Here is a 25,982-nt window from a genome sequence, read left to right on the forward strand (position 1 = left end):
TCCTTTAAAATTCAATTCAAATCATGTTCAAAGTTCCAAAATAACTCCACAACGTACACTCTGGTACGGTGATGCTAAATGTCTGCATCTTAACAATGATGGTAAACATGGCGAATATTCTCTCTGCTAAACACGTTGGCACCATCTTACTTCAGAGTTTTGACTCTCCTGATGGGAACATGATTAGCGTTGCAGGAAGTTCTTGTTGGACTCAAAAAAAAATCAAAATAATCCCATTTTTTTTAATTATTTGTTATCTTATACTTTAAGTGTGTATACTTAAAGGTGGAGTCCCTCACTTCATCCTCTGTCTTCTACCTCCCTTTAAGCCAGCTTTTTTGTGATTGGCTGCCCCGCCTTAAGTTTGAGGCAGGTAGTGAGAAACCAAAAAAGCTCTCCCTTATTACTTGAAACTTTGCCACATTCAATATCCACCACTGTAATACTTGTATAAAAAAAAAAGTACTGTGCAAAAGTCTTGAGCCACCACTCATTTCTTTATATTTTGCTTCCAAGAAACCAGGTTCTCTTATAAATGCTAAAATGATCTTGATCAATAGTTCTCCAGGAATTTTGAATGCACAAAAGTACCGTCAGATTTTAATCTATCATGCAATACCATTTGAAACGTCTCTGATTGGCAACAGCATCTTTCTCATCATGACAATGATTCCAAACACACTGCCAATGCAGTAAAAGCATATCTGGATAGAAAAACACACAATGGTACAGTATTAGTCATGAACTGGCCTCCCCAGAGCCCAGGCCTCAAATTTACTGAAGCAGTGTGGGATCATCTTGACAAAAGGCAGCCAACATCCAAAGAAGCTCTTTGAATGTCCTGCAAGAAGCCTGGAGAAATCTTCCTGAAGACTACTTAGAGAAATGACAAGAACGCTTCCCTAAAAGAGTTCAGACTGTATTGTAGAATAAAGGTGGTCATACCAAATATTGACTTTCAAGCTTGTTATAATTGTACAAACCAAAATGCTTCTATTTGAGCTCACACTGTGTCCTCAATGATGCTGACGAATCAAAGGAAGAGGACACAACCTGTCTGGAATGGCAGGGTAGATTCAAGTTCTGTGGGAGAATCCGAATACGTTTTAATGCTTTTACAATAAGCCAGCAATTAAATCAACTTTAAACAGATTATTTTTTGTTTTTAAGAATGTTTTTGTTTTCTTTTGCAAGAAGCCAAACTGAATTTTACCATTGAAACAAACAAATTTGCTCACAGAAGCAAATGGTGAGAAATTTAAGAGTGTTGCAGCATTCAGTAATGTTTGTACTGGTCCATTGTCTTATCCCTAACCAGCACTTTGTGTATACTGTACTACCATGCTTGGTCTACCTCCCTGTGGATTGCATGGTTACTAACAGCTCATCCACTATTGCTTAGGGGTTATATTTTATTCTAGAAGAAAGACTTTATACTGTCAAACTCAGACATCCCATGTGATTGAAGGCCGATGGGCATGGAACTCTCAGAGCTGCCCTCAAAGCTCCAACAATGCCTGCTTGTGGTGGGTGGAGTGGAAGAACAAAGGCAGAGTTGTTAGGGTTTAGATGCCTTTATTATTCTTTTATTTGGATGCAATTTCTTGTCTATCTGGCCACATTCATTAAGATTTCGGCTACATTGGCTTGTGGGTCTATTGCTCTAGGAGAAGTTGCTTTTTGTGACTCAGAACAAAAGTGCTCCACTTTTGTTTGCGTAAAGAAACTTATTCATAAAATATAGATTATTATTACTTTAAGATAATTTATTCAACTAAATAACCCCAAAAACTATTGATGGCATTCAGGACATTCTGAAAAAAACAAAAAGCACAGCAAACATTTATATTTATATTCCACCTACATAGTCTGGTAGTACAGAATTGTTTAACTATTTACATTTATAGGTAGTATATACATTTAGCTTGCTGTTAGTTCCACATGAAAAACACTTAAAGAAATTTCTGAGGTTAACTGTCCCTTGAACTGGAATGGTCTATTCCATGAAATGTCCAAATCTGAAAGGTCTCTCTCGCCATTCAAGGACAAAATCCCCTCAAAGTCACTTCAAGGGCAAGCTCTTTAGCTGAAACTCTCCCATCCAGCTGCCAACAATCACGGCAGCTGGATGCACAAATGCTGGCAAAGGTTTTCAGTGACTCCTCTCCTCTTCTGTAGGCTCTCCTCTCTGCTAAACGAATCTCCTCTTGAAGTCAAAGCACTGAAAAAGCAAAAGAGACATAATATATACAATCAGATTTCTCATGAAGGATCCGGTATTTTCAGAGCCTGAACCATATTTCACACTTAAGGTAAGGAGTCTTGGCCTCTGCTGCTTCACTTTTTCAATCATAGCAAAATAAAAGACCTAACTGTCAGAGTACCTCTTCATTAAAAGACGGCAAAAGTTCTCAAATATTAAATGCTCAGCTACATAAAGCTTCTTTCAGCCACTCCCTTATTTGCGAGGCGTCACAGCAGATGGATCCACACATTTGATTTGGCACAGATTTTTATGCCAGATACCCTTCCTGACACAACCCTACCAGGGGTCTGTGTCTTCTCCTGGTCTCGAACCTTTCTCCACTGTGGAGAATTACTGACCAACATAACAACGGTTTAAATAAAGTAGAATTTTTTTTTTGATAGGACAGTGAATCATGCAGTAGTGAGTATACTGAAAAATCTGACCAAACAATCCTCGTACCCTTCTATACATTTCAGCCCAAACGATGCTTCATATGCATCACTAACCTCTGTCAGTCACATCTTTTTAAGTTTGTCACTCACACAAATCTTATTCTCAAGTGACCCAGCAGTGCGGCGCGTAAATCTCCAACGGGCGCCGTGTCACCGAGGCCTGGTCGATATACAGTAGCCGAAGGGAGAAAACATCGACTGTCAGCTGACTAAATCACAAGAGCTAAAATCCCGCTGTAACAATGCAGCCCAAATCCCCAATCAGCAATCACTTGTTATGGTTCTTTTTGTGTCAAAACATTCCCTCATTACACGACTGGACAAAAAGGTTGATGGCGTTCTCATTTGTAAAACAGGTCTCTAACCAGATGTAAATTCTAACCAAATGCAAATTTGCTCTGCTTATTCTGGCCAGGTTTCGACAGCGTCCCAATCCCTCTTAAGCTTCTTGTTGACCGCGTCTGCCAACTCTGTGTACACAATTGGCTCCAGCTATCCCAACTGCATTGTTAATGTCCGCCCTTTTGTACTGCTCAATTCCACCAGAACAAACAGAATCACACGTGCAAAATTATTTTTTTAACACAGATAATTAGCTGAAGAAACAATCCCGACTGTGAATAATAATGTGCCTCGGTAACATTATAACTTTTAAGCATGGGAAAAGGAGGAATTTGAATGCCAAGGGAAATGAGCTTATCAAATAAAGCTTGAAAATGTGCAGTGAATGAAATGAGTCAATCATTTTAATGTGAGATGGGAGCCCTGAGGAGAATAAATAAGCAATCGTCACATCACGCAGGGAGAACAAATGAGCATGGTACACAATTAGGCAGGGTCACATTCTGCCAGAGCTGTGAGCGTGGGATGGGCTAATGAGCTGTGTGAGGGTGTGTGTGTATGTCTGTTTGTGTGAATATGAAGAGAAAGGAGAAGCAGGAGATGATAAAAAAAAAGAACAAAAAAAAAAAAAAAGGAGGTGATACATAGCACTCAAAATTCTGATGTACACGCTAAGATGGCCAGACACACAAGCGGCAAGTCAGGGGAGAAACAAAGATAAAAGTAAAAAGGGGCTGGTGGAGAAACGGATGGGCTATCAGATGACTTGGCATCTGGGGCAAGTAGACGTGCAGGTAGACAGAGGAATGGGCAGGTATAGCAGCCAAACAGACAAAAAGAAGAGAAGTGCCTCAGAAGGACCGCGGCAAAGCTTTCAAAGGCGACTCATAGTTATTAACTATTCAATCACATAAAGGAGAGCTGAAGGCGTGAAAGGTTGCGGACCGAAGCACTTTTGCTTCAGTGCATTAAGAGCCTGGTCCAGCACTCGGTCTGCGTGAAAGAGAAATAGATTGCCTCCCAGGAAGATGACTGCTCAAAGGAGTTGGATTTTTCTCCTTAATAACAGCAATCTGCTGTGAAAATCTAATCCCAAGTACCATTTACACTGAATCTAGATAACTTCTGCTCGAAAAAGCGTACAATATGAATTTTTCATTCCCTGATATACAAATAAACAGAACAAGCCCCCCCATCAATCAGGGGACGCTCTCAAAGTAAGTGAACTGGAATGGCAAATTGTTAATGAATACCATGCTGCTAGAAATGCACATTTTAAAGTAGCACTGTGAGTACATTGTACTGTGCTGAAATGAAAATGTAGCTCTTCTAAAGAGTGTAAAACACATTTGATTGTACAGAAATGGGGGCACATGACCTTTTTGGTCATGATAACGAAAAATCTTAAGTGAAATTCTTGCAGTGTTGATAACCATATACAAAAAATAAGCCAAGCATGGATACTGTCCTTCAATTGAAGTAATAGCTCCGTCTCTGCCATTAAAGTCAGATATGGATGCACCCTTTAAGCCCCCCCTCCTCTCCTCCTCGCTGGCCTAATTCCCCCTCCTCAGTGGTGGATAAGAGGGATCAGAAATGCATCCATATGCATGGCAAACTATCTGTAGAGGGGATGTTAGGTCTCAGCCTGGCCAGCTTTCTGAAAGTACTGGTAATGACACTTAATGAAAGCTAGGGAGCTGGACTATGAGAGGGAAAGCCTTTCCCCAGCCCCCACCCCGCATCCAGACCAGGCCTTCAGATGCCATAAATAAACAAACATGCTGCGTGAGAATAGATGTGCTATTTTCCTAGCTTCTCCCATGCCATTCCATCCCTTATTTATCTATGTATTATTATTCCCTGTATTTCTGCTTTGCTTTTAAGCCCAGATCTGTAATCCTGGCTCCCTGCAGGCTTTCTGAATGGCCCAAAACATTAGCTGGACATTGCTCCAGTAACCCTACAGCCCCTAATGGGCTCAGTTTTGCATCTGTACTCTACTGCTCTCCACAAATACACACAAATGTAGAGCTGTCAGACCTAAACTAAGTAAATGTTCTGACATGTCATACATCTCCTCACAATTACTAATCACTCTACTTACTATACCTTTCCTAATGGACTGGAAAACTCTACCAAAACCCTTCCAGCCCTAGTTAAGCTGTCATATTTTTAATTGTACTAGATGGCATACAAAGTAGTGCTTGTGCCTCCTGCGATGCATTTGATATAGCTGAAACTGAGAACGTAAGGATAGAGAGGGCGCTCTCGCTGCAGCGATGCCTGTGTAGAGGAGGGTGGCGGGGTTCAAAGTATACACAAGGAATGAAGGGATAGAGAGGCTCTTCTCAGCACAAGCCCCTAATCAGTACAGTCAACACATGGCAGATTGGGTTCACATCTTTCTCCCCTCTCTCTTGCACCACCTCTGTCCTTCCATCACCAAAAACTTATCCCCTGAATCAGCCCCAATTTCCCTGCTTTCAATTTGAGGGGATGTCAGATAACAATGTGTTGCAGGCAAATACCAGGCAACACAGACTTGGCTTACTTTGAGGCAAGGTGATATTGGTTGAGAAAAGTGGAATGAGGCTTCAGCTGGGTGATACCATTCCACCACCAAATAACTATTTCTCAAGCAACACATAAAATTCATATTTTATTTAGAAAATGTTCCACGTTTCCATGGTGATAGCTGAGTGACATGTTTACTTAAAGTGTCCTGTGGGGTTTTGGTGAACACTAAAAGCAACCAACACTCATCTGTCTGTCTGACAAGAGGAGAGAATGTCCTTGGGTCAGTTGGGGGGAAAAGTTTGCCAACTCTGGAGGCTCAAACTATGCCAGGGATGCGAGACCTCATCCGACGCTGACTTTCCACGTCCTCTGATCACCGACTGTCCCTTTGCCACCCTCAACATTTCCCAGCTAACTGCACAAATGTGTCTTCAGTGTTAACAAGCTTTAGCCATCAGTCTGGCTGGGCTGGGGCACACGCGTGAGGTGGACACAAACTGGCTAGAGAGGAACAGATTACGGTGGGGTGGGGTTGGGGGGGGTCATTGTGAGTGCAAGGAGAGGAGAAGTGCTAAACATGGCTGTATGTAAAAGGAGAGCCCCTTCTCTGAGATGGCGACAGAAATGTGCTGGGGCTGCATTAGCAGCAGGACCCAGAGGCACAACCCATGGGGGAAGCAGACTTCAAACACTGATGCGCTGGCTGTTCAGGGCTCTCAGGCTGCTGATTTCACAGCCGGGGAAAAAAAATAAATAAATAAATAAACCACAGACCATTAGCCACACAAACACACTGAGGCCTATGCTAATCCCAGAACGAGAAAAAAAAAAAAAAATCAACATGACAGCCAATAAAATCTGGGGAAGTTATGCAGCATCTTTGTTTTTCAGTGTCTGTGATGTGCTGGTGAGTGTTTCTATTGACCCATGTTTCAGATGAGCCACTCCAGGAACACACATGCTCCATCTGAAAGCTTGCTTCTTTGTCACTGACACCCTCTCTGGAGTCAACCAGAGCAAAAGCAGAGAGGGGCTTGGATAGATTTGCTGCCCCTCATTTTGAAGAGAAATGGGGTCTTAGCAAGAAGTATGATTTTCACCAAGTCCTGGACTGTCTCAGATTTGAGTCTGCAGTGTCTTGGTTGTCAGCGTGGTGAGAGGACGCAGAGGGAAGGAAGCCCACTAACTTGTAGATGGATACTTTGGCAGGGGTGGTGCTCAGACAACCAACAACTTTTGCTCTGTGTTGTTTCTCTATGAAGCAAAGCAGGTGACAGCTCATGTCATGCTGCCGAAATCTATTTGTATGTGATATTATATACAGTATCAACTGTTCTTTAAACAGGCTCTACTATAGTACTATTCTAATATACTACTGCCATATTATTATACCATGCTGACCCAATCATGTGTTGCTTTTAAACTGAGTAGTGAGAAATGTTTTTGTTTTTCTGTTCGATTTGCACTACAAAAAGAGACAAAATCATACATCTGCATGAGTAGAAGTGAGGAGTGGATGCCGTATTCTGGTGTTCATTTCTGGAGAAACTTCACATTTTACATAATGTCAAAATTTTCCAGGACAAAAAATGTACAGTTATTTTAAACCAAGAGGTATTAGAAAATAATAAAATAAAATAAAAAGATAAATAACAGTGAGATTCAGTAAGGCACCACTGCCTCCCAACAAGATCTTGGGTTTGAACCCAGGCCGGGGCCTTTCTGTGTGGAGTTCTGCATGTTCTGCATGGATTTTCTCTGGATACTCTGGCTTCTTCCTGCAGTCCAAAGACAAATGGTGTTAGGTTAATTAGTGATTCTAAATTGGCCGTAGGTGTGAACATGAGTGTGAATGGTTGTCTGTCTCTCTGTTAGACTGGAGACCTGTCCAGGGTGAAGCCTACCTCTCACTCTATGTCTCCAGCCCCCCAAAACCCTGAAGTGGATAAGCAGAAGGAAACGGATGGATGGATGACCTGCACCACAATAATTGTAGCTTTGAGTACATACCTAGATCTTCTCCCCCGCTGTCTACTCATTAAGCTAAGCTTTGACCTCAATTTGCTGATTCCATACCCTCTCACGAGTGAGATACAAAGAAAGGAACACAAACAAAAAGGTGCACTGATTTTCTGTTTCAACTGAGAACAAACTACAGAAATATAACCCTCCTATCTCTACTTTCTCCTTCTTGGCGTAGACAACTGATCTTAGTTCTTTGCTCCTTTAGTTTCAGTGCCAGCTTTTCATTTGCTTGCCTGCAGCAATGTTGGGGTGTGATAAAAATGTGCATTAGCTATTGTTGGGATAAAAACCAATTACTACAAAAGTTCAGAAAGATCTTAAGGAGTAGAAGTATTTATTAAAGCAGACTTTTTTTTTAAATATCAGGACTGAGTGGGTTACAGTGGAAAGCTTCTTGTGGACACATGAACAGTCTAACTGAACACAACACCTCTACCTTGTACTGGGACAGACAGTACAAGGGAGAGATGGGGAGTAAAGGACAAAGGCAGTGGGAGGGAAGTAAAATATAAAATTCCCAAGGATCTGTTTGAGTAGCAGAAATACTGCTCTGTAGTACTTCTTTTTTCTTGTTTCTTTTTTTTTTATAGACTCAAGTCTGTGAAGTCTTATAAGGCACAAAGGGGCACCGAGGAGCATTTAGAAAAACTGGTTATGATGTGGACTGAGAAGACCTATAGTGATAAGAGTGACATTAAGGGCATAGCTGAGTCTTAGAGATACTATCATTACCTTTATTAAAATGACACAACTCCCACAATCCCAGCAGTGCCTCTACTAGACCTGGCCTCATTGCATGTTGAGATCTGCAAGACCAAAAAGCAATGCAAGAGAATAATGAATGAAAATTATCAACAAAGATTTGTACAGTAACTGTTTTAATTGGGTGCAACTGTCTTGTTTTTACAACACAATTAAAAAGAGAACACAAGTATAAGAAATAAAGTAACAATAATTTTAGTTGACCAGTGAACACATTTTATTGTATCGCAATTTAAACTGCAAGTCACTTGAATGTCATACAACCCAAGAAACGATACTTTTTTTTTGGTGTTGTGCACAGGGAACACAATAAAGTACAAGCATGTCTCAGGGGCTATCACCTCTTTAACGCTTTTGCACCAAGATACTGTCATTGCCATTAACACCTCTGCACACCATTCTTTTTGTAAGCTGATGAAGCCCATTTTTTAATTAATGTTAACACTTCTTTATTATTCCACTCAGCAGTATATTTTGCTTACAGTGAGGAAGAGAGCCATAGCAAACTAAAGGAAATCCCACTGTGTCATTTACTATATCTGATCTGCAAGGCCAGTAACATTGTGGGTGTGGAGCTGGACTCTCTGACAGAGGTTTCAGGAAAGAGGATGCTCTCCAAGTTACTCTCAATATCGGGAAATCCTTCACACCCTATCCATCTTGTGCTGGACAGCCACAGTTGCACACTCATCTTTCATATTTATAATTACTTTGATTAGGATTGATTCTGATTAATGAATGGCAGACCTTGGGTGGCGTTTTAAAATATTATCCTGGCGCTGACGTCTTTCAAAGACTTGTTTTGATATAACAGACTTTAAGACAGAAATCTATCCACAACCTGTCAGTGACTTCCCTGATGTGTCACTCATTTGCTGAGCGTCAGCCGCCCCACGATCATCTCCTGCTATTCAGAGAGATGGTGGCTGTGAGCACACCAGCACCATCGCAATGACCTTTCCACAAGCCCAGGGAGCACGCAAAGCAGAGGAGAGGCAATAAAAGTAATGAAAGAAGCAAAGGCAATTAAAGTGGTATGTGTGAGGGGAGTGTGGTGGAGATGAGCCTAACTGGAGGCGGGCCTGGAATCAACTACAGCTCTATATCCCCTGTAATCCCTATGTGATCGCAGAGCAACCCTGGTGTGCTCCCAGTCTGATCATCCTCTTGCAGCATTCACCAGCTAATCTGTGAAAAAGGACAGCAATGCACACACACACACACACACTCCACATGTACACATACACGCGCTCACATATTAAAGTCATAAGATATATGCACATCTGTGCACATATCACTGAAGTAATTATTACAGTCTGGACACAATATGTACTGAACCATAAAGTAAGGAAACTACTAAAAATATACTACACAACACATTCAGGCTCACATGCGCGCGCACACACACACACACACACACATTTAGTTCTACTGTAGAAAATGAGTTGCTCTCCCTCCCGCCCTCTGCAGCGCAGTGCTTCCTCACGGCCAGTGAGAATCATTAATGCCCTTCCTCTGATGCTGCCACACAACCAACAGCAATTATTTCTAAAAGCAAAAAGTGAAAACAGCAAACACACAAATATACACGACACATAATCATTAATTTTTGTTGTTGTTGTTGTTGGGCTAGCTGTGTGGGGTTGACGAGGTGGCAGAAGCTTGGACTTAATTTTCTCTAGCGGAGTTTACTGACCGCAAAATGACAAGGATGCTTTTGCTAAACTAATTAAGAGGCTGCAGAGCTGCTTTTACCATGTGACACTGACAGCACTTAAGGAAGATGACACCAGGCCTTCCAGATAAGCCGGAGATGTGCTCCTGGCTCAGGAGTCAGCACACACATACAAACACACGTAGAGGAAAGAATACATGTGTTTGAAATCATGCATGCAGTCACAAACATCAATAAAAAGAATGGCACTGAAGAGCAAATAGCAAGTAACAATGTGTACAACAGAAACCTCAGACCAAAACAAATATATAACTAACAAAACACAAATACAAAGGGTCTGCAGTGTTGAGGTCTCTAGCTGGCCAAAACCATGCACTCTCCAGCTGTTAATATGAAAACACATTTAATGCTACTGCTTATTTATGCCTTGAGTCCAGAAAAAGACCTCATTATGTTATCAGCTTTAGGAACACATACAAGGGCAAAGTTATGATTCTCCCCTTTGCTTGACAAAAGAATCTGATCTTGCCTGTAGTGTACAATTAGTGAACAGAGTGACCTGTGGAGGCCTACTTGAAACAGGCTGTGCAGTCCATGCTAATGACCAAAACGCTCTGCAAGGGGCTGGCATCACACCCCTCCATCAGCTCTGGCTATCTTAAAAAGATACCACTGTTGAGAAACACGAGATGAGACTTCTTTTCTCTGCTATTATAAAGCACTCACATCAGTGCTGTGCTTGGGGCTTGTAGGGCACTGGCAGCTCAAAGTGCTGCTTAAAGAAGGGAGAGCTGGTGTGTAACTAGGCCTGATCAGTATCAGCTGTGGTCCTGACTGCTTGGATTCTGGGAGCAGTTCTGGGTGAGTGTGATTGCTCTGAATCACCACGTTAGAGTCTGCTGGTGGTCTGCATTTTGATCATCTCTTTAGTTTTAAGCTTAGCCCGCTCCTGCTGGCCTTCCCTCTCAGCTGGAAAATCCTTTGCTGCAGATGAGATGTAACACGGGGAAGACTTGCCTTCCCACGTTTCTTCCATGTCTCTCTCTCCCTCTCACTCACTCACACACACACACACACACACACACACACACACACACACACACACACACACACACACACACACACACAGTTACGCTGTACTCAGTGGCCAATTTTTTTAGTTACATCTGTGAACTCAGGGCATCTTAAAACTAGGACCTATGCACCTACCTATTAAACATAACACATAAACAGCATTACCCAAGGAGCATAATGGTGATAACACAAAACAAAGTTTAATAATTTTGAGCTCCAGTGTATAGCAGGGCATCCAAAATGAATCTGGTAAGCAATCCTGTTTTCCTCTTTCTAGATTGTTTCACTCTTTGTATCAAATGATACAAAGGAAAAAAATTAAACACTGACACATTTTTTTGTACCTCTGCTTTACTTGGCTTTTCTGCAGATGAACCACTCCAACCTCTGGATGGCGCTCTGCAGCTCTAGGATACGCTCCTGGAGACTTCTCACAATCCTCTGCCAGCTACAGAAACAGATGGATGGCTGTCAGTTATGCACCTCTGTCCTCATCTCCCCCTAATCAGCTCTCTCATCTCATGGAGCCAGATCTGGGAGTTTCACGTAGGACTAAGTTTTACAGTCACGTTCCATCTTAACTCTGTAGCGAAGATTTTAAGCACATAGGTAGGCAGATGAAAGATACCCCTTATATGCATGAAAGAGATCAAATTGGGATTAAGGAGATTAATTTCTGATGGTAATTGAGAGAAAAACTTTTTCATCAGATTTATCTAACTTTCCAAAAGATGTCAAATGTGGTGTGATTTAATTTGCTAACAGATGAATGGTTGGCAAATTGCTGTGCTTCAGGCTTGTGTCCCTTTGGTTGGTGTTAAATCATATATCGTCAAGTTTCATGACTTCAGAAAATCTGACTCATTTCTCTTGGCTTCCTCTGGGGTTAAAAAATAATTACTAGTTTTGAAACACAAATTCAGACTGAAACTAATTCAATTTGGGAGCATGGCTGGAGGGTGATTGAGTGGTGTATGGATGGTTCTAGCTAGGCTTCAATCAGGAGACAAACGTGGGAGAACAATCCCCCCTTTAGAGATCATAAAATGACCTTGGACATCAAACAGTTCAGACACTCCGATGGGATCATGAAATCATGGTGCGTTGTGGGTGAATGTCATAAATAGATGGATAAACACATAAATACTGACAACATTGTTTTGTTGTCACAAAAATGGTAAAGCATCACATAATTAATGTCTCTAGTTCTATGTATGTACGCATTTATGTTCACAGATGGACTTCGGATCATTTCAGGAGAATCCAGTTGGGACAATAAAGTTGCGATTTACGGTCACCACTGCAACAAATAATTTTGTGAAATTTCTTCCCTCCTAGATATTGCAAGATCAACTGTAAGTAGTTTTATTGTAAAGTGGAAGCAAAGAAGCAAACCACAAGTTACAGAGCCAGATACTTATGGACCTAACAGGATCCTGCATCAGCGCAACTTGAGCTGCGTCCACACGGGGAGTGATTTGCTCGCCACACATCACTTTGAAGCTGACGACTGGATGCTTTGCAGACATTTCAGGCTCCGATTGTCTAGGTGACTCTTTACTACCAGGTCACATGCCAATCAATGGTATCCAGCGCTCTCATTGCTTCAATCACTTGCCTGGAAGCTGAGAAAAGTTTATCTTGTGTCCCGCCTACTTCATGTCGCCAGTAGTTATTTCACTCATAGACACTTGAAGTCACTAAATGTCACTCACTTTTTTTGGGTGGCTGGTTGCCTCATTGCTGTGAATTGCTTCCAGTGTGGATGCAGCTTTAGCAAACAAAAACTTGGTAATTCCCTCAAGACAGCACACAGCATTATAGGAGCATCTTGTCAAGACCCTGAAGTCATTCTCTGTCCTCTTCCTTTCCCCCTCTGTCTCATTTGAGTGCTCATTCTGACCTGTTATTCCTGTTGCCTGGTTTATTTTTAACACATAAGGCATACTTTAAATTTAGCAATAACATTTGGAATTAAAGACTTTAAAGTAATTATGTACTGTATGCCAAAAAAAATCATCTAAAAGGAAATGGACTGGAATGAAGCGGGGAAAAAAATGCAAACATTACTGAAATGAAACCCAATACTAAACACCGTAAACACAAATCAAAGGTGGAGTGATTCAAATCTTTGGTTCAAAAGCCAATATTGCCACAATTAATGGAACAGAAGAGGAAAAAGATTTAAATCCTGATAAGATTCAAGCAGATAAAACATGCACAGCCAAACCAACTGTGTGTTTACAGAGCAGTACACTGAGACACTTGCTTCAATCAATATATTGATGCTTTGTAATAGGCTCTAAATGACTCAGGCTAGAGACTGCTGGGCAGCAAACCTCACTGCTTCCGTTTCTGCAGTTGATTTCAGCACAGGACATAAAAGACTACCTGAGAGTGCTTAGAAAAACTAAACTATGTCAAACGCCAAATGCCAAAAAATGTTTGTTGACTCAAATTACATAAATGTCAGCAGCAGAGTGGATTGTCAAAGAGTGTCCCATAACAAACTGCAGGTTGATTTGATTCTCACGAGTGCCACGCCGCACTGCGATTGGTTCGCTGTCATACTGATGATAGCATGGATCCTTATTCACCATGTGTATCAGATGAGATTAGAGTGAATTATTTGTTAAATTGTTCAAATTTAGTCTATCACAGATTGCCCGTGATAGACTGGTGATCTATACAATGTGCACCCCACCTTTTGCCCTATGACAGCCGGTATAGGCTCCAGCCCCCCTGCGACCGTGCTGGTACTATTTCCCAGCTTTAAAACAAACTCGAGGGTGTCCTTTTTGTTTAAGGGTATTGTCTTTCACTGAAATTGCTTTGCAGTTGGTCCCTAAAAAGGATGCAACAACATGGTTCTGATGTGAGTTTAATAAACCTTGATTGCAGGGATCCCAGACTGTAAACAGTATATCAAAGCAGCTGTACAGATTGTCGTCTTGTTATATCTAACCAAATGGTAGGCAAACATAAGAGCTTTTCCATTTTTATACACAGGGGATTAATATTATTACTGGATGAGCACAAATGATCCCTCACAATTAAATAACATGCCAATCCACCAGAACTTGAAATGTAAGCTGGAACCTGCCCGTTCTGTGATGAGCAAAATTTTTTGAATGGGAGTGTGACCATACTTTTAGGGTTAGGGCACTGACAAGTCACTGCAAATTTTCCAAACTAATGACAATAATAATTTCCTTTGAACAGTAAGCCAAAGTTCACTGAACACTTACAAATCAAGATCTTAAAATTAACTTCTTTCACACGTCTCTTAATTGATTTCTTCTCTATTCAGCTGAGCCATGGGAATTAAAGTGCTGTATGTCATGCATGGAACTAAATCAATACAGAGCAGTGTGTGTGTGTATGTGTGTGAGTGAGTGAGAGAGAGAGAGAGAGAGAGAGAGAGAGAGAGAGAGAGAGAGAGAGAGAGAGAGAGAGAGAGAGAGAAAACAGGAAAGGTTTAAAACTTTAGTGAGAGGTTTTATTTATTTCTTTACTTTAATTCTTCCCATCATGATGTTTAGTACTGAGCACGTTATTTTGTGTTGGTGAGGAGTCACTGGAGCTGTGGTGATAGAGCCAGAATGTGTAAGAGCTCAGACCAGGGTCTCTTTACCAGGCGAAGAAACAAATTAAATATCCAGGGGTATGCAAACTCAGTGCCCTATCTTCCTCCAACATCAGGACCACAAAGACAGGATAAGGACCCCTTACAAAACCGACAGAGGCTAATTTTAAGGAAAAGGCTAGTGAGTCTTCTGGAAAGTCCATTTCTGTTTCTAGCTTTACTTCTAGATTTCCTATGAGATATCACTCACAGCTATGGAGTAGTTTAGAGAGCACTAAATGCTCACAATATGCTGTGTCACTGACCACATACACATGTGTCAGGAGCTACTGGTGGTGAAGGATACTCTGGGAAAAGCCTGGAGCTTTTCCAATGCTCACCTCCCTGTCTTCCATTGACAAGCGAGGTGAAGTAACAGCTAATCGATGGCTAGTGAATTCCCTGTGCACCCCCCCGCCGAGCTGATCAATATTCCTGGCAATTAGAATCCCCTATCTGCATGGCTGTAGGGACCTTGGGGTGGCTCGCCAGCCCACAAACACCCAATTTAGTCCTCAGCCTATCACTTAATTACTAAATCCTTCTTAATGCCTATTGGCAGGTGGCGAGCATACTCACAGCAGCCCCATCGGTTGACTGAACACGAGACCTTTGGCAAGGTGGTGGTTAAGATGCTCCCGTCCCACTTCAGCCGGCCAGTTAAACATCTGATTTCACACGGGGCCTCCGACCTGAAATGATCCGCCTATTGAGTGATCGGCCCACACATGGATGGTGTGGAATGGGATGAATGGGAGGAAAAAAATGGAGAATGGAGAACACTAAGAGTCACAGTGCTAACACAACTGTCTGCCACAGGTGTGTGAGATCCATAGTAGAACCCTACAGCAGTTTATGGTAAGATAATTTCATGATGCTGTTCTTCCTAATTAGGAATAATATATGATATAAATTAGATTTAATCTCATGGTAATATAGCATTTAATACAGCATACCTGCAGCTTTGCAGTTAATGCCCTGGAGCTACGCAGTTGTTGTAACCTCTGCCAGCTCCTCCTATGGCTGTTGATGCCCACCTACTGACAACAAAGTCCTCTCCACCTGTCAAACAAGTCTTTGGGTGGCTATATCCATTACAGCCATTTTAAAGACACATCTACAAAAGAAATTTATACAAAAATGAATATACAGACAAACACATATCCCAGATACACATTTGTCACTGCTGGAAACCTTCCCTGGATAACACTTAAAAGGTTGGCTCCCAAAGTCTTTACAAAGTATTCACCCAACTGCTTTATACAGACCCCCCCCAGCAGGTACATTTACTTTTTTAAATAATTCTGTATTTTTGTTTGATGGCAGCTTTTTCTGAAGCTTCAGAGTCCTTATTTGTATTTTCTTCTTTGCATGTGTTTTTCCCCATGTGCACTCCTTGCATCGGGAGGTACGTATTTTTGAGTAAATATGATGGACACATTACCAAAAAAAGGCCCGCAACTAAAACTGCTGGGAACTATATGTAAACACTTTCTCAATCAGAAAGAAAACCCAGCTGCACTGCTTTTACTTACCCGAGTCTTTGCAGGGGTCTTATCTGAGCTTCTGTGTAAACCTCAGCACATGGGTTGAGTGGAGGAAATACTGTGTCACTGTGTGTTGCATCAATGGAGTACTGCCAATCAGGCTGCATGTCTCCTTGTCTTTGCTGCTGTGCATTCACAGCCCCTTTCTATAGAAACTCCATGTTCAACAGATCCATCTGTCTGCCCCTGCAGTCCATACACTGCGCCCCTGTGGAGGAAGTGAGAGAACATAATGAGTATAGTGTGTCAGTGTGTGTGTGTGTGTGTGTGTGTGTGCGACTTAATTGCTCAATTCATTTGCAGGGAAGGTCCCAGCTGATACCTACGCCATTGGTTGTATTATTGCTCCTTGTGTAACCCCCTCATCTATAACGGTTACCTCTTTTTGACTGTACTGGCCCTTAACAGGACCTCTGCCTGCAGCTGATTCCCTTTCCTCTTGAAGGTGCCACAGCTCTAGAAATGGATGAAAACATATGTAACCTCTTACAATTTGTGTGGACAGAAAGTATAGTTTGATAAGAAGCTTTTTTTTTTTTTTTTTTTTTTTGCAAATGTCAGTCTACTTGCCAGACAGCTGTCTTTGAGCTACTTGAATCTGGACACCTCCACTCAGGTTGCCCCACGTTTGCACGATGTGTACTCCACTCCTGGATGCCTTGAGCACACTTCTGGGGGAAAGCCTGCGTACACATGCACGCACACACACACAAACACAAAGAGCTGTCACTTTACTGTCACATAACCATGGAAATGGCCTGAGGTGAAGTGAGGACAGGTGCCCTGAGCTTTACAAATTCTCTTGAAGGACAGAGCCGAGAAGCGCCTTCCTTCTTCCACCCCCAAGCTATCTCCACACCTGCTGAACTGCACTCACTCAGTTGCCTGCCCCTAATTTGGTATTTCCACAAAGATGACATATGTATCAGGCAGAGCAGGAAATGTCCTGGGTAGGGAGAGAACAGCTTTCTGACAGGTGTCACCTTCAATCTGCACAGGCCTGCTTCTGATGTGTTAACTATTCAATTAACCATCACACCACACTGAGTGGGTGCCAGCACCTAATTACCTATGAGACCTTGCCTGAATGGGCTGAAATACATGTGTGCATGTGCGTGCATGACAGGTCACATGTTACTGTTAACCACCTCACAGTTCACATAGAGTATATGTAGATTTTTTTTTTTTTTTAACTTTGTGTGTGTGCTCCTTTGCATTCTTGGTTGCCTCCCAGCCTCATCATCCCTACACCTCTTAGCACCAACTAAATACTGCAAGAAAAGAGTCTTATTGCACTGAGTAAAATATGACTACAAACATTAAATGAAAATAAAAACAGTATCATTTAACCGTGTATGAAAATTACTCCTGTCATGCGGCCTCTTCATCTCACACCATTAAAATAACGAGGTGTCACCGAGCTCTGCTTCCACAGCGCCAATGTTGACACCCATCAAGACAAATCTATATTTCATGGCCACTTACAGATGTATAAATAGCCAAATGAGGTGTGCTAACCATCTATAAAATGGCACTAAAAGGTTGCCAGAAGATGGCGAGTGTCATGAGGCAGTTGCGCTGGTAATCAATCTGAGGTGAGAGGAGAGGAAAGCAAAGAAGAGGAGAGGAATGGGCTGCGCTGCATGGCTATAAGCAGAAGCACAAGGCGGCGCAACAAGCAGGGCAGTAAATCACATCTGCACAGTATGCTCGCCCCACTGACACACAGCCACTTCAACTGACACGGGGCTTGCTCGACAGCCTGATGGATCACCACACTACACTCCATTAAAGGCAAACGGGCACGACGAGCACTGACACAACAAACAATTAGTCACTGCTGTGGGCATGGACTTAAAATGCTGAGGGCCTTTCCCAGTGATGGGCACAAACCACCTTTATTTGGCACAGAAGAGCATTCGGTCCTCTTTATTTGTGATATAGAAACAATTGTTGGATAACAACATAAAAATAATGATGAAAAAGCGGCCAGTCAAACAAAGAAATCTAGATTGTTAAAAAGAGCTGACTACGTGAAGACTACAAAAGGAAACCGGACGTATTATAGAGATCTGTGGTACAAGAATCATGGTGAGTACCGTTCTGTTCCACCCAAAGGTGCTCCACTGGATTGAGATCTGATGACTGTGGAGGCCCTTTGAGTACAGTGAACTCACTGTCGTATTCAAGAAACCTGTTTGAAATTATTTGAGCTTTGTGACACATTCTCCTCCTGAAAGCAGCCTTCAGAAGACGGTACACTGTGGTCATAAAAGGATGGACACGGTCAGCAATAATACTGTGTAGATTGTCGTGTTTCTATAATGCTCAATTGGTACTAAGAGGGTGCTAAGAAAAATCTCTCCCACACTATTACACCACCACCACCCAGCTGAACTATTGATACAAGGCATGCTTTCATGTTGTTTACGCCAAACTGACCCTAGCATCTGAATGTTGCAGAAATGGAGACTCATCAGACCAGGCAGCCTTTTTCCAACCTTCTGTCATCCAATATTGGTGAGCCTGTGTGAAGTGTAGCCTCAGTATCCTTGGCCCATTCACTGATACTATTCTGCATACCTTGGTTATAACAAGCAGTTATTTGAGTTACTGCTGCCTTCCTATCAGCTCAAAGCAGCCTGATCAGCAGCTCTGACCTTTGGCACCAACAAGGTATTTTCACCCAGAGAACTGCAGCTCATTGGATATTTTCTCTTTTTTGGATTATTTTGTGTAAACTCTAATGATGGTTATTTGGGAAAATCCCAGCAGATTAGCAGTTTCTGAAATACTCAGACCAGCCCTTCTGACACCAACAATCATGCCACATTCAGAGTCCCTTAAATCACCTTTTTGTCCCATTCTGATGTTCAGTTTGAAGTCCAGCAGGTTTCTGAAGCCTAAATGCACTGAATTGCTGCCATATGATTGATCTTTACTATAGGCCATATGATAGGTATTTACAGTTGGACAGGTATATCTAATGAAGTTGCCTTAAAGATCAATGTATATGCAGGGCCTTCAGCAGACTTTGTGATAGCAGAACATACAGGAATTATACCTGAGACTGATTAACAGTCTGTGTTGGCTGTAAGTCATAGGAGAACAGTTCAGTCACACAAAGTTTTGGCATTCCTAATCACGTGTATGATGGAGATATTTGGAGATATCATTTGTACAGGGAGAGTTGTGGTTGGAGGACCAGGACTGAGGACTTGGAGATTTTTTCTGTTTATTTACTGGACTTATGGTTTAGAAGACAACGACTGTGAAAATAAGTAGGGGAGCAGCAACTCCACACTTCAATCACTGATGGAGGTGAGCTCCACATCGGACCTTTAGCCACCTCCATCCTCTCTCCTACTGGTCTCTACTGGGTGCCAACACCCATTATTTATCACACATCTTTCTCCCGCAGCATGACTTTCCACTTTAGACCATCCGTGCTCTGAGATGATCCCTCCTCATCTCGCTTCAGGCTTGTGTATGTGGACATACTCTCACAGTAGATAAACCCAGTGATGCATACAAATGTATGCACAGAAAACCCTGCAGGTGAGCATTCAGTCTCAATCTCTCATATGCAAGAAGCGCATACAGTTTAACTCATCACCCATCAAAACAACATTTCATCCTTTTTCCTGACTTTTTATTTAACTACATTTTTTTTGTTGTTTCATCCTTTTCACTGAACCATGTAGCCTGAAGCCTTTCTGTAATATATCTCCACCCTGAATTTATCTCCCATACTCGGAAGACTTCTCTGTTGCCTTGTTTGATGACCTGTGCTCTTTTTATAGTTCAACATTTCCTTGCTACATTTTCCACTCTATGGCAGTTATGACTGCAATCAATAAAAATCAGCAAAGGCACTTAGTGAGGTTGTCTTTCTGATGTCGTCTGTAAAAGGAGTAGATCAGAAGCTGGAGCATCTACAGTGAGTGGATGATTGACTGACAAGCAGTTTCATGACCAGGCGAGGCCCGTTCCTTTCTTATTCCAAATGAAGCAGATAAAGGAACTGGAGTTGATTCCATTCCACGTGTTGGAACTTGCATTTGGTAGCTTTTCACTGGAAATCTCAGTATGAGGGTGAAAGAGACGTTGATAGAAGTGAGGGAGGCCAGTCTGAGGAGAAAAAAACTACCAAAGTATTGCAAAAACATTAGGGGTGTGCAAATCAATAACCTGGTTCATTCTTAAAGAGATGGAAAGCACTGAATGCCAAAATAAATTGATACAGCATAATGTTGCGATATTTTCAATATTATATTGATACAGGGACATCAAATATAAATGTTTTCTTACATGAACTGCAAAAACAAATATTTTAATATCAGAATAATAAAATCAGTCCACCAGATGGTGGAAATAACCCAATCCATCACCTGCATCCATACAACATTGTGGAAAATGGAGGCTTTTGTTACATGCTCACTGGAATCCAAGTATGTCACACTGTGTTTTTTCCAGTCTTTATCTTTTTACAGACACAGCTGTATCCAGGCTCTACACAGAAACAAAGTGTAAAGTTGAGGAAAGATTGAGTGCAGTAGAAAGTGTTGCATTAATTTGCGACGCATGGACGTCATGGGTTTTGGATTCATATGTGACTATAACAGCTCATTATCTCAGAGGACTGGTGACTGCTGCCTGACAGTCAAAATTCCTGGAATAGTATTCCACATGTTTGAATTCAATTAAGATGGTCTAGCCGGTAATACAAACAGTTCAGTTTGTCAGGTGCATGTCAAACATTCATGACAGGCTTTAATGTCAGTATGTCTGCTTGACAATCCCATTTTGCAGCAATAAAAATGACTGTTGTAAGTGAACTTCCTCTTATTTCATAAAACAGATATTGACAAAATTTAGCTTTGGGGACATAATTTACAGTTGAAAATACACACTGCAAAATGTTTAAAATTGCAGTATTGTCACGTGAGTTAAGGAGAGAAACAGCTCGTGATCCAAAGCATGCCATATCATCCGTCAAACATGGTGGAGGCAACATTATGTCATGTTCACGTATGACTGCCAGTGGAACTGGCTCACTAGTGTTTACTGATAATGTAACAGCTGACAGAAGTTCTGCACCCAGCAGAATATGCTTTTCAGTTACTGAAGCCCAAACTGAATGCACAAAGACCTACAAGCAAGCAGCAACTGCAGGCTGCTGCAATAAAGACCTGTCCATGCGTTCTAGACTTCAGTCATTGACTGCAAAGGATTTTCAATGATGATGATGATAGTATTCGTTTGTCCAGTTAGCTTTGAGCCTCTAAAAATGGGGGACTCTGTTTACACATGTCTGTAATTCCCAAAAAGTTAAAACAAATGCTTTTGTTAAACCCCTTGAATTAAAGCTGAAAGTCTGCACTTCAACCACATCCTTATTGTTTGATTTAAAATCCACTGTGGTATTATACAGAGGCAAAATTACACTTTTTTTTGTTTTTGTTATTGTCTAAATATTTACTGATCCAGCTGCATCTGCCTCGGAAAAGATTCCAAAGGCCACCTCAAGCTTCTGCCTTTACACGCAGCTTCTGTTCAGCTCTCTCTGCAATTCACTATACTGATCCTTACACACACAGTGCTACTTCTCATCAGCCCAGTTAATGAGCAATAACGTTTTAAGCAAAACCACAACCATTCATGAAACTGTCCATTTCAAAGCATTAACTTTCAAGAGCTGGGATTCTACAGTTTGTTTTTAGTCAGAAATTCAACTGGTAATATACTTGAATGCTAAGATTTTTAATGTTTTATTTTTCTTGTTTAATATGCCCTTAATGAAAGTGGAAAGCTAATATCAAACCTGGAGGCAGTATATGATGCTTACTGATACATGCATGCATATTGACAGGAGGAGACTTTCAACAGCAAATGCAAAATGGATTTCACTGGGCATGGAAGAAAAAAAAATTACATTGGACAACAAGATGTTCTGTTTGCAGAAACACAACAGCACACTGTGACTCTCCAGTGTTTCTCCAATGCATGGTGTGTTGCTCTTCACATTGCAGATGCAACCTGAGTATTATGGCACATCAATGGCTCCTTGAGAACAAAGGGATACCTTGATACATGCAAGACTGGCATTTGTGGGGCTTTACAGCTCCAGGGAACTTTTTAGCATCTGTGTCTCCTGTCTTTCTCTAGAGCCAGCATATGGCTTTTCTCTCTGAGTGAAAGGGGCACAGGGGTCAACTTTAACTAACGCACAGGCTGCTGAAAATAGACAAGTCTATCCTTGCACACTTTTGTCAGGGCCACATATTACTCTGCACCGAACGGAAACAGTTTAACGCATTCAGTCTATATATCTGTCTGTATCAGTCACCAAGCTATCAGGTAGTCTGTGTAGTCTCCACTTCCATTCACACAATGATCGCTACTATAATGTACCCCATCATTAAGGCAATTTTGCTTGTTCATATTGTCACTCCAGTGTGTGCTTTCAGATAGCATGCTGGCATGCCAGAATCAGAGACATGACATGTAACACAACATCCATCTCTCTGCTGGCAGATATGTGAAACAACAGTGCTGCTGGATTCTGTTTTTACACAGACCAGCGCATGAAGGTGCAACTACCCCACCTTGAACAGGCCATAGAAAAGGGGCTTATCTGTGTCCTCCACACTTGAATAGAACTGTGCTACCACGGGCTTCTTATTGTAGCAAAGTGTCTAGGGTGCTTGTAGCTGACTATCTGCTTCCCCTTTCCGCCTCCTGCTGGTAGGATCACCACAGCTCCAACAGAAAAACCTATGGGACTGCATGTGTGAGTGCGTGTTATACTCCTGTATGTGTGTGTTTTGCATTGGTGCAGCTGGTGGGATAGAATTCGAGCACCAGTGGGGTTTCAGAGAGAGACAGATGTGTACCTACCATCTTCCTACAGCTCCGCTGCCACTTTAATGACACCGGCACTAGTGTACATTAGATTATTAGACTCCAGAGTACAATATCCCAGACTGGATAATATTGTTTTTCCTCTGGCTGATGATGCATTACAAAAATAAGGAATGGTGTAACAGATGTCTCTTGGGGTAAAAATAATAAATCACACAGACTTGTAACACGGTCGAGAAAAATGCGCCCACAAACACCCACATCCATGAAACCCTTCAGTGATTCATTTACTCTCTTTATTCCAACCGAGCAGCAAGCCAGGAGAGAAGAAATGAGACAGAGAAATGGGGAAAAAAAGCGATTAGTTTGCATTTAACTTGCAAACATCATTAAAGCATCGGTACTAATTGTGTTGTTTTAAACGAGCGAAATTTGATAATGACTTCATTAGTGACTCACTCTAATGATGACTCCTAGGGCTTATAGAGAAAGAGGAATAAATACAGGGAGGCAAGGAGTGGATGTGTGTGTGTGTTTGTTCGTGAAAGTGTGACGAGACAGGGGAAAGAACGAACGCATTGAGGCTGAATCACCATTTAGGCACACAAAGAAAATGATCCATGCAAAAAAAAATGTCACCACTGAGGGCTGCACAGGATAAACAGAATAATAAAAGCAGAACAGATGCAGCTAAATAGGTGTGTGTATGTATACGTGTGTGTGTATGTGTGTGTGTTTCTGAAGCTGTGTGCGTTTCCTCTGTAATGCAGGAGGGGACTGCTGAGGAAGGGAAGAAGTCTAATCCATAATAAGGTGGCTCGCTGCATGGCTGCATACATTACTGCAAACATTACTGCATCAATCAGTACTAAGCTGCAGTGTAATTTTCTGACTCCCTATTTCTCTCCCTACCTCATCACAAAGACAACACCCCATGGCTATTTCTGATGAGATTCAGAGGTGGAGAGAGGGTATGAGGGTGAGGAGAAGGGGGTTTTCATGGAGCAACCTCCTCTCCTCTCCTCTCCTCTCCTCTCCTCTCCTCTCCTCTCCTCTCCTCTCCTCTCCTCTCCTCTCCTCTCCTCTCCTCTATCTAGCCCCCTGATTAATTTTCAACTAGATTGCTTGGCCGGCAGTATTATTAGCATAAAATTTCCATGGATTAAGCCCGGCTATGAAACCCTTTCATCAAGCTGCTTGTCAAACACAAAATTTCAAATCTCATTTTGTTTCTAATATCATTTTCATACTAGGGGGGTGATGAGGAGAGGGTCTACAATGTGGACGGAGTGAAGATGCTAAAGAGGTGGGGGGAGGGAATTATTCCAAAGATAAACAGAGTCATCAATCAAAATTAAAAAGAGCGCTGGGTTTGGAATGAGATTCTGTACAAGCAGGCACACGCATGCACTCATGTGTCTGCATGTGTGCAGACCCGTATTTAACATGCAGTGGGCCTAAGAGCCAAGGTGAGTGTTAGATGGATATACGTAGGTTTGATCTGAACTCAAGACAAAAGAAAACAGGTGTCATGAGCTGAATTTCTCATCTTCTGGCAGTTTATGTCACTGCTGTTTATTTTCTATGACCACACAAGGCACCGCCACACCTCCACAAACTCTTAAAATGCCTGTCAGTGTGTTAGTCTTTGACAGCAACCACAATAAATAATTCTTGATTATAAAAATATGCAGCACTGTCAAAGCCCCACGTTGCACGATTAATTATGAAAAACAAGGAAGGAGAGCAACAGGGGGTTATTTTAATAAGGATACAGAATCAATGCAATTTAATCAATCCGAGCTAATTAAAAAAATATATATTGTGAAACAATCAAGGTGTATAAACATTATTAAAATAAATGAACTGTGCTAAGAGAAGCGTGCTCTAATTAAATGATACAAATTGTCATTCCACGGTTGTAGCTAGTTTGCTGATACCTTGGAGAAAAGAGTGTGACACGCCTGACCAGCCTCATGCAGTCCACTCCTTCTGCATCCTTAACAGTAATCATTAGACTAAGGCTGTATGGTAAATGTTGCCTTGGCTGAATAGCAGATTCAACCCACATTTGGTCATTCATAAAGAATAATTTTAGTTAGTATCTGGCTATAATAGATATTTTCACACTAACAATGGATCATATGACAATGTGAACACACACACACACACACAAAAAACCTGTCCATACACAGAGACAAGTATTCAGACAGTTAGGAGCAGTTCACTCTTTAACTCACTGTTTTTGCTTGAAGGGACAAAGTTCTACTTTTGTTAATTTAGCATATCTTTGAGATACAGATGATAATTTGTTATGGAAACATGTATGAGACTATCATAAAGTCATAAAATAAACATGGAAATGACAGTTGAATTTTCTTCATATCTATGTGTTGTTGTTTAAATGTTAAAATTTAAATGCAGCAATCCAGTTAGCTTTTTTTTATTTTCACATATGTGCATATGTATACATCTACAATCAAGAAATACCTTCATGAATGGAAATACACAGGGTTTACAACAAGGTGCAAACCACTGGTTACACTGAAGAACAAGGAAGTCATATTACATTTTGCCAGACAACATCTAAAAGAGCTCCACAGTTCAGGAAAAAAATTATTTGGAAAGATAAAACCCAGATTAACTAGGTACCAGAATGATTGGAAGAGAAAAGTATGGTAAGGGAGAGAATCTGCTCATGATCTAAAGCATTTCACATAATCTGTCAAACATAGTGGAGGCAATGTTATTGAATGGGCATGCATGGCTGCCAGTGGAACCAGGTCACCAGTGTTTGATGACATGACTCGTGACAGGAGCAGCCGAATGAATTCTGAAGTGTACAGGG

General features: G+C 41.6%; 2 long non-coding RNA genes across 7 annotated transcripts in view; both read right to left on the reverse strand.

Moving 5' to 3' along the window:
* Nucleotides 1-1,567: 1,567 nt before the first annotated feature.
* Nucleotides 1,568-16,727, reverse strand: LOC115778237 (uncharacterized). Of its 4 annotated transcripts, none has more exons than XR_004019760.1 (7): nt 16,650-16,727; nt 16,259-16,478; nt 15,680-15,840; nt 15,303-15,415; nt 11,443-11,546; nt 8,320-8,393; nt 1,568-2,221 (listed from the first exon to the last, which is right to left on the reverse strand). It is a non-coding gene; the product is annotated as an uncharacterized LOC115778237 (long non-coding RNA). The 4 variants fall into 4 exon arrangements; XR_004019759.1 differs by having other exon boundaries at nt 15,303-15,429; XR_004019761.1 differs by lacking the exon at nt 1,568-2,221 and adding an exon at nt 7,218-7,340 and having other exon boundaries at nt 15,303-15,429.
* A 113-nt stretch (nt 16,728-16,840) lies between these two features.
* The window catches only part of LOC115778235 (uncharacterized), a 52,100-nt gene continuing 42,958 nt past the window's right edge, over nt 16,841-25,982 (reverse strand). For all 3 annotated transcript variants that reach the window (XR_004019757.1, XR_004019758.1, XR_004019756.1), the window contains one exon: nt 16,841-16,953. This is a non-coding gene — a long non-coding RNA (uncharacterized LOC115778235). The remainder of the gene's footprint in view (nt 16,954-25,982) is intronic.

Source organism: Archocentrus centrarchus, chromosome 3 (genome assembly GCF_007364275.1).
Source record: "Archocentrus centrarchus isolate MPI-CPG fArcCen1 chromosome 3, fArcCen1, whole genome shotgun sequence".
NCBI classification, from domain to species: Eukaryota; Metazoa; Chordata; class Actinopteri; order Cichliformes; family Cichlidae; genus Archocentrus; species Archocentrus centrarchus.